The 9,548-nt window shown below is 41.1% G+C and overlaps 1 pseudogene; it reads right to left on the bottom strand.

Moving 5' to 3' along the window:
* Positions 1-6,820: 6,820 nt before the first annotated feature.
* On the bottom strand, positions 6,821-7,761 carry LOC113607349 (annexin A2 pseudogene; annotated as a pseudogene).
* Positions 7,762-9,548: the final 1,787 nt, after the last annotated feature.

The following is a 9,548-nucleotide window of genomic DNA, read 5'->3' as shown; positions in this document are numbered from 1 at the left end:
TTTTTTGCAGATCTTTTCCTGTAATTGATACCTAGTCTCATCGCGTTGTGGTTGGAAAAGATAGTTGATAAAATTTCAATTTTCTTAAATTTACCAAGGCTTGATTTGTGACCCAAGATATGATCTATCCTGGAGAATGTTCCATGAACACTCGAGAAAAATGTGTATTCTGTTGTTTTTGGATGGAATGTCCTATAAATATTAATTAAGTCCATCTTGTTTAATGTATCATTTAAAGCTTGTGTTTCCTTATTTATTTTCATTTTGGATGATCTGTCCATGGGTGAAAATGGGGTGTTAAAGTCCCCTACTATGAATGTGTTACTGTCGATTTCCCCTTTTATGGCTGTTAGTATTTGCCTTATGTATTGAGGTGCTCCTATGTTGGGTGCATAAATATTTATAATTGTTACATCTTCTTCTTGGATCGATCCTTTGATCATATGTAGTGTCCTTCTTTGTCTCTTCTAATAGTCTTTATTTTAAAGTCTATTTTATCTGATATGAGAATTGCTACTCCAGCTTTCTTTTGATTTCCATTTGCATGGAATATCTTTTTCCCTCCCCTCACTTTCAGTCTGTATGTGTCCCTATATCTGAAGTGGATCTCTTGTAGACAGCATATATATGGGTCTTGTTTTTGGATCCATTCAGCCAGTCTGTGTCTTTTGGTAGGAACACTTAATCCATTTACATTTAAGGTAATTATTGATATGTATGTTCCTATTCCCATTTTCTTAATTGTTTTGGGTTTGTTATTGTAGGTCTTTTCCTTCTCTTGTGTTTCCTTTAGCATTTGTTCTAAAGCTGGTTTAGTGGTGTTGAACTCTCTCAGCTTTTGCTTGTCTGTAAAGGTTTTAATTTCTCCATCAAATCTGAATGAGATCCTTGCTGGGTAGAGTAATCTTGGTTGTAGGTTTTTCTCCTTCATCACTTTAAATATGTCCTGCCACTCCCTTCTGGCTTGCAGAGTTTCTGCTGAAAGATCAGCTGTTAACCTTATGGGGATTCCCTTGTATGTTATTTGTTGTTTTTCCCTTGTTGCTTTTAATACGTTTTCTTTGTATTTAATTTTTGTCAGTTTAATATGTGTCTTGGTGTGTTTCTCCTTGGATTTATCCTGAATGGGACTCTCTGTGCTTCCTGGACTTGATTAACTCTTTCCTTTCCCATATTAGGGAAGTTTTCAACTATAATCTCTTCAAATATTTTCTCACTCCCTTTCTTTTTCTCTTCTTCTTCTGGAACCCCTATAATTCGAATATTGGTGCATTTAATGTTGTCCCAGAGGTCTCTGAGGCTGTCCTCAGTTCTTTTCATTCTTTTTTCTTTATTCTGCTCTGCAGTAGTTATTTCCACTATTTTATCTTCCAGGTCACTTATCTGTTCTTCTGCCTCAGTTATTCTGCTATTGATTCCTTCTAGAGTATTTTTAATTTCATTTATTGTGTTGTTCATCATTGCTTGTTTCCTCTTTAGTTCTTCTAGGTCCTTGTTAAATGTTTCTTGCATTTTCTCTATTCTATTTCCAAGCTTTTGGATCATCTTTATTATCATTATTCTGAAATCTTTTTCAGGTAGACTGCCTATTCCTCTTCATTTGTTAGGTCTGATGGGTTTTGATCTTGCTCCTTCATCTGCTGTGTGTTTTTCTGTTTTCTCATTTTGCTTATCTTACTGTGTTTGGGGCCTCCTTTTTGCAGGCTGCAGGTTCGTAGTTCCCATTGTTTTTGGTGTCTGTCCCCAGTGGCTAAAGTTGGTTCATTGGGTTGTGTAAGCTTCGTGGTGGGGGGAAGTAGTGCCTGTGTTCTGATGGATAAGGCTGGATCTTGTCTTTCTGGTGGGCAGGTCCACGTCTGGTGGTGTTTTGGGTTGTCTGTGGCCTTATTATGATTTTAGGCAGCCTCTCTGCTAATGCATGAGATTGTGTTCCTGTCTTGCTAGTTGTTTGGTGTAGGGTGTCCAGCACTGTAGCTTGCTGGTTGTTGAGTGAAGCTGGGTGTTGGTGTTGAGATGGAGATCTCTGGGAGATTTTCGCTGTTTGATATTACGTGGAGCTGGGAGGTTTCTTGTGGACCAGTGTCCTGAAGTTGGCTCTCCCACCTCAGAGGCACAGCACTGACTCCTGGCTGCAGCGCCAAGAGCCTTTCATCCACACGGCTCAGAATAAAAGGGAGAAAAAGTAGAAAGAATAAGGATAAAATAAAATAAAGTAAGATAAAATAAAATAAAATAATTAAAAAATAATTATTAAGAAAAAAAAATTTTTTAAGTAAAACAAACAAACAAAAAACAGATGGGCAGAACCCTAGGACAAATGGTGAAAGCAAAGCTATACAGACAAAATCTCACACAGAAGCATACATATGCATGCTCACAAAAAGAGGAAAGGGGGAAAAATAATATATCTTACTCTCAAAGTCCACCTCCTCAATTTGGGATGATTCATTGCCTATTCAGGTATTCCACTGATGCAGGGTACATCAAGTTGATTGTGGAGCTTTAATCCGCTACTTCTGAGGCTACTGGGAGAAATTTCCCTTTCTCTTCTTTGTTCACACAGCTCCCGGGGTTCAGCTTTGGATTTGGCCTCGCCTCTGCATGTAGGTCATGGAGGGCGTCTGTTCTTCGCTCAGACAGGACGGGGTTAAAGGAGCAGCTGATTCGGGGGCTCTGGCTCACTCAGGCCGGGGGAAGGGAGGGTAGAGATGTGGGGCGAGCCTGCGGAGGCAGAGGCCAGTGTGATGTTGCACCAGCCTCAGGCGCACCATGTGTTCTCCCAGGGAAGTTGTCCCTGGATCACAGGACCCTGGCAGTGGCGGGCTGCACAGGCTCCCGGGAGGGGAGGTGTGGATAGTGACCTGTGCTCACACAGAGGCTTCTTGGTGGCAGCAGCAGTGGCCTTAGCATCTCAGGCCTGTCTCTGGGGTCTGCGCTGATAGTCGCAGCTCACGCCCGTCTTTGGAGCTCTTTAAACAGCACTCTTAATCCCCTCTCCTCACGCACCAGGAAACAAAGAGGGAAGAAAAAGTCTCTTGCCTCTTTGGCAGGTCCAGACTTTTTCCTGGACTCCATCCCGGCTAGCCGTGGTGCACTAGCCCCTTCAGGCTGTGTTCACGCCGCCAGTCCTCTCCCTGCGATCCGACCAAAGTCCGAGCCTCAGCTCCCAGCCCCGCCTGTCGCGGCTGGTGAGCAGACAAGCCTCTCAGGCTGGTGAGTGCTGGTTGGCACCGATCCTCTGTGCGGGAATCTCTCTACTTAGCCCTCTGCACCCCTGTTGCTGTGCTCTCCTCTGCGGCTCCAAAGCTTCCCCCCTCCACCACCCACAGTCTCCGCCCACGAAGGGGCTTCCTAGTGTGTGGAAACCTTTCCTCCTTCACAGCTCCCTCCCACTGGTGCAGGTCCCATCCCTATTCTTTTGTCTCTGTTTATTATTTTTTCTTTTGCCCTACCCAGGTATGTGGGGAGTTTGTTGCCTTTTGGGAGGTCTGAGGTCTTCTGCCAGCGTTCAGTGGGTGTTCTGTAGGAGTTGTTCCACATGTAGATGTATTTCTGATGTGTCTGTGGGGAGGAAGGTGATCTCCGTGTCTTACTCTTCAGCCATCTTCCCACTCTCTCTTTTTTTTTGCGGTATGCGGGCCTCTCACTGTTGTGGCCTCTCCCGTTGCGGAGCACAGGCTCCAGACGCGCAGGCTCAGCGGCCATGGCTCACGGGCCCAGTCGCTCTGTGGCATGTGGGATCTTCCCGGACCAGGGCACGAACCCGTGTCCCCTGCATTGGCAGGCAGACTCTCAACCACTGTGCCACCAGGGAAGCCCTTCCCCCTCTCTTTATTGCCATTTTAAACCTATTTTCCTGTTGATTCTGTTTCTCCTTTGTTCCTTTCTTTTTCTTTTTGTAGTTTGATGATTTCCTTTTATTTTATGTTTGTGTTCTCTTCTTTCTGTTTTTTGTGCATCTATTTTATGTTTGTGATTACCCCTTTTTTCAAGTATGTTAACCCCTTCCTATATCTGCTTCCTTTAGACTGATAGTTATGTAGGCTCAAACAAATTCTAAAAAAAGATAATAAGAATCTACATTTTTTACTCTCCTCCCCCACACTTTATGATTTTGATGTCCTTTTTTACATCTTCATGTTTATCCTTTTGCTGTTCCTTGTGTTTATCATTGTTTTCACAGATGGATTTCTTTTTTCCTTTTTGATCTGTATACTGGCTTATTTAAGTGATTTACTTCCAATTGTGATTTCCTATTTCTTCTTCCTTCTTTTCTGTTTAGAGAAGACCTTTCACTATTTCTTGTAGGATAGGTTTAGTATTGCTGTATTCTTTTAGTTTTTGCTTGTCTGAGAAATTCTTTATCTCTCCTTCTATTCTAAATGATAATCTTGCTGGGTAGAGTATACTAGGTTGCAGATTATTCCCTTTCAAAGATTGTTAACTTTTGTCATTTTGAGTATAATGTGTCTTGGTGTAGGTCTCTTTGGGTTCATCTTGTTTGGGATTCTCTGTGCTTCTTGTATCTGGATATCTGTTTGCTTCTTTAGGTTTGGGAAATTTTCAACTATAATTTCTTCAAATACATTTTCAATCCCCTTTTCTCTTTCTTCTCCTTCTGGAATCCCTATTATGTGTAGATTGGCTTGTTATATTATCCCATAGGTCTCATATATGGCTTTCATATTTCTTCATTTGTCTTTCTGTCTGCTGTTTTGATTGGGTGATTTCCATTATTCTATCTTCCAGATCACTTCTTCATTCTTCTGCATTATTCTGCTATTCATTGCCTTTAGTTCAGCTTTTGTCTCAGCAAATGAATTTTCTAATTTTTCTTGCCTCCTCCTTATATTTTCTCATTCCTTTTTACAGTACTCTGCATTTCTGTTGATAGCCTTTATTAATTCCGTCAGTGTTTTCATTACCCCTTTTTGACTCTGGGTCTATTAGACTGAAGAGGTCTGTTTCATTGTTTGTTCCTTCAGGGAAATTCTCTTGGTATTTTAAGTGGTAGTGGTTTCTCTGCTTCTTCATTTTACTTCCGTTTCCCTTACTCCATGAGTTTAGGAGAAACAGTTATCTACTGTAGTCTTGGAAGGCTAGATATATGTGGGAGCATCCCTGTGTAACTTGTGTGGGTTTAATATTTTTGGCATGAGAGCTGCTTTTAGTTTGGATGCCTTCCACCTCCTTCCTCAGCATGTCCTGGCTGTTAGCCCCTTGATAGGGGGTGTGCAGATGTGGTGTCTCATGCATACTCCCAGGGGCTGCAACAGCAGGGGCAGCAATCAACTCTTGCTCATGGGTCTCTCAGCAGTGGCAGCAGTCTGAGCACACTCCCTGGGCCCATGACAGGGTGGGGACAGTGATTGGCACTCACTCTCGATTCTCTCGGAAGTGGCAGGGACCCACACCCACCTCCGAAGCCCATGATGGCAGAGGGGGCTCATGCCCACCCCCAGAGCTTGTACAGGCCGTCCTGTTACCTGACAACCTGAATGGGGAAAGAATTTCCTATGTGGTCCCACCCCTCTCCTTGAGCACCCCCCAACAATGGTGCCTTGCCACTCTGGCTGGCTCAGGCTTCTTCTGCATATACCCTCAGTTGCAGCCACACCCTGCTCCAGCCCCTTCAGGCTGTCTCCACTCAGCCAATCCCAGTTCTCTCCCCAAGTTGACCTCTGAAGCCCACGCTTTAGCACCCAGCCCCCGACCACACCGGGGACAAGTGTTTCAGGCTGGGGAGTGCACAGTGGTGGTATTGACCATCTGTGAAGGTCTCTCTCTGTTTTGCCTTCCACAGACTGGTTGTCATGCTCTCCTCGAAGGCTCCAAAGTTCCCCCTCTATCCTGGCTTGTCTCCCCGCCAGTGAGGGGACTTTCCAGGGTGTGGTAACATTTCTTCTTCCATGGCTCCTTCCCAGGGGCACAGGTCCTATTCCGATTCCTTTCTCTCTCTCTCTTTTTCTTTATTCTTTTGTCATACCTGGTTACATGGAGCTTTTCTTGCCCTTTCAGAAGTCTGAGGTCTTCTGCCTGTGTTCAGTAGATATTCTATGAGAATTGTTCCACACAGAGATGTATTTTTGATGTATTTGTGGGAGGAGGTGAGCTCCACGACCTACTCCTCCACCATATTGATCTCCCTTCTGTTTTATTTTCTAATATAAGCATTTAAGATTATAATTTTTCTCTAAAGTACCACTTTAATTGTATTTCACAAGTTTGACATGTAGTGTTTTGTCTCTAAGCCTTTCTAAATATTTTTAATTTCAATTACTCTTTACTCCATGAGTTATTTAATGTTTTTAGATCTCTTTCTTTCATGGATGTTATTTTCACTAAGTTTAATAATTCTAGGAATAGACTTATTTTTTCTTTAGCACATTAGGAATATTGTTGTACTGTTCTCTAGCTTTCACTATTGATGAAAAAAGGAGTTAATGTAATTGTCATTTACTTGAAGGTTATATATCTTTTCTCTCTGACTGCTTTTAATATCTTTTCTCTTAATTTTTAAAATAAAAATTTAGTTTATCATCTATTTATGACAAGGTACACAACAGGCAAAGTGTTTCACATCATAGATTGCACTTCCAACTCCTTGGAATATTCATTTCTTTGGCTGAAAGAGAGACTAGACAGGAAAGGCAGGCAATGTTTAGGCAACTAAAATAAGGTTGGGGCCAAGGGGAGCAATACTAACATCATCCTCGCAGGGAATGGGCACAAGGGGGCTGTTAGTAGCAAGCTGATTTTCTAGAACTGTTAGCTAGAAGCATAGAAGCACTACTTCTGGACATTCAGACAGTCTCAGGCTTCAGTCATCCCCACCACACAGGTACAGAGCACTTTCTGGTAGTCACTCTTGGTGTCTTGCTGGATGTAGTAGTACAGCAATTTGGAGACCATGATTCTAATCAACACCTTATAATGAGTCCCCTTGCCTTTCATGGAGCAAAATGCAGGGGCTTATTATGAATACACTAGGCCAGGTTCAGGAAAGCATTTTCCTGGTCTCCTTTGACCTCTTTCTTGATGCTCTTTAACATGTTATAAGGTCCATAATTCTTGTACCTTTCAAATACTTTCTGGAGGTGACACTTGATCATGATGCTGATCCATTTGAGAACCTCAGTTCCTCCCCTCTTCTCTTTAGTACAATAGAGATCCAAGGCATCTTGGTCAATCAATACAAAATCAATGACAGAGCCATCCTCTCCTCTTCTACCCTTTGCAGGGGCAACCGTCCGCTTGCAGAAGTCACCAGATATGTCAGAAACAATGTCCTTCTCCAGATCAATCTTATACACTTCCTTGTAGACTGTTAATTTCCTGTAGCCCCTGGTTGGTCCTTGAGCAAATGGTCTCAATGAGGCAGTCCTTATCAAACCCCAGCCCCTACATGGAGGCTTTCAGTTCAGAAGCATAATACTGAGCATGTGTTTTCAATGGGCCTCAAATCACCATCTTCAGGTGGCTGGACAAGGCTGACTTCAGTGTTGATGCAAGTTCCTTTTTGGTCTTTCTCTGGTAGGCAATATCCTGTCTCTGTTCATTGCTGCATTTGGTCAAGATGTTGATGATGGTAACTTCATCTATACCTTTGGTCCTGATGGCTGTTTCAATGTTCAAAGCATTCTACTCAGCATCAGAGTTGTACGCTTTGACTGACCTGTATGTACTTGAGGGTGTAATGTAATCACCCTTCAGGTTAGGTTTGTACAAAATTTCATAAGCAGTAGACATTTTGACAGAAGCTGGGCCACGTACCACGTACGTACAAAATTTCATAAGCAGTAGACATTTTGACAGAAGCTGGGCCACGTACCAAGAGCTATGAGCAGGCCATATGTGGACTTCTTAAAAAAATTTTAGACATTCTGAAAGTTTCACTATGATGTGTTATAGGTGTGGATTACTTTTTATTTAAACTGCTTGTGATTACTTGGGCTTCCCAATTTTGTCAGTTATCTATTCTTCAGTTCTGAGAAATTTTTAGCCATCAACCCCTTCAAATACTGCTCCTTTTTTGTCTCATGTCTTTTAGAATTCCAATGCAATCTTTCTTGCCTACTTTTTATCTCTTTGTCTCTCTGAACTGCATTCTGGACAATTTCTTTAGATCTGTCTTCCAATACAGTAATTCTCACTTCAGCTTCTTCTAAGCTGCTGTTAAACCTGTCCACTTCATTTTTTAAACTTTTTTTTTACATTGAGAATATGTAACACAATTCAGAAAAGTGCAAAAATATAAATGTATAGCTTAACAATTAATTATGAAACAAATACCAAATAATCACCCTATAAATGGAACATTATCAGTAGTCCAGAAGTCCCTTGTGTCTCTGTTTCTGATCCCCAACCACCACGGCTTCCACCAGAGATAATCATCACTGTGACTTTAGTGTAATCATTTCTTTGCTTTTCTTTATAGTTTACCAGCTATATATCAATTTTTGTTTGTTTTAATGTAACACTCTGTATTATGGGTCTTGCATCTTTTATTCAACATAATATTTAAAAATTAATCCACGTTTGTACCCGTGGTTCACTAATTTTCCCTGCTGGGAAGTAGTATAGTTCATGAGAATATTACAATTTTTTATTCTATTTTTGAAGAATATTTGGATTAGTTCTTTCCCCTTTTTGTGGAGACTATTTTCAACAATGCTGCTATGAACATCATTGTATATGTATATTGAAACATATGTGCATAAATTTCTTAAGGCTATGTATTAGGAGTGGAATTTTTGGGTCACAGGTTATGTATACCTTTAATTTTACTAGATAATTCCAAGCTATTTTTCAAAATGTTTGTTCCACTGAAATTTTTATTTCAATTGTTTTACTTAATTCATTTTTAGAAATTTTATTGCATTCTTCAAATCTGCTTGATAATATATTCCCTTGCTCTTTATGCATATTTTAAATTTCTCCTTTCATTTTCCTTAAGTTTATACTTATTATGTATGTTTTTTTCACATGATTCCAAAATAGAAGCTTTGCAGGCATGATTCTGATATCTCAGGGTTTCTCAGTGTTAGCACTATTGACATCTTGAGCCAGATAAGTCTTTATTGTAAGAGGCTGTCCTGCATATTAGAGGATGTTTGACAGCATCCCTGACCTCTACATACTAGATGCCAAGAGCACACACATTCCCCTCCCAATTGCGACAACCAAAAATGTCTCCTGGAGGGCAAAATTGCCCCAGCTTGTGAACGACTATATGTCCTCTACTTTTTCCCTTATGGGACCTCACTCATGGTGTCTTGTTTCCTTGTGTTTTGTGATTTTTTTTAGGTAAGCTCATGTTTCTTAAACCTATATCTGTGGGAATTCTCTGATGCCTAGATTGAAATGTTTTCCTTTGGGACTGTTTTCCATTTGCTACTGCCAGGCACCTCAGGACACTGACAGCTCAGGATCACACAAAAAATAAATATTTGGATGTAGGTTTTTTGAACCATCAAGATAGTGTGAATTTTGTGCAGCAAATCTGCACAAGGGCTAGCTGGTAGTTACTAATTCTCAAGAGAGATGTT

The sequence above is a fragment of the Aethalodelphis obliquidens genome, unplaced genomic scaffold, assembly GCF_003676395.1.
Source record: "Aethalodelphis obliquidens isolate GAN/ISIS:26980383/991018 unplaced genomic scaffold, ASM367639v1 scaffold48, whole genome shotgun sequence".
NCBI lineage: Eukaryota > Metazoa > Chordata > Mammalia > Artiodactyla > Delphinidae > Aethalodelphis > Aethalodelphis obliquidens.
The sequence above is the reverse complement of the archived record's forward strand: the minus strand, read 5'-3'. Positions and strand labels throughout refer to the sequence as shown.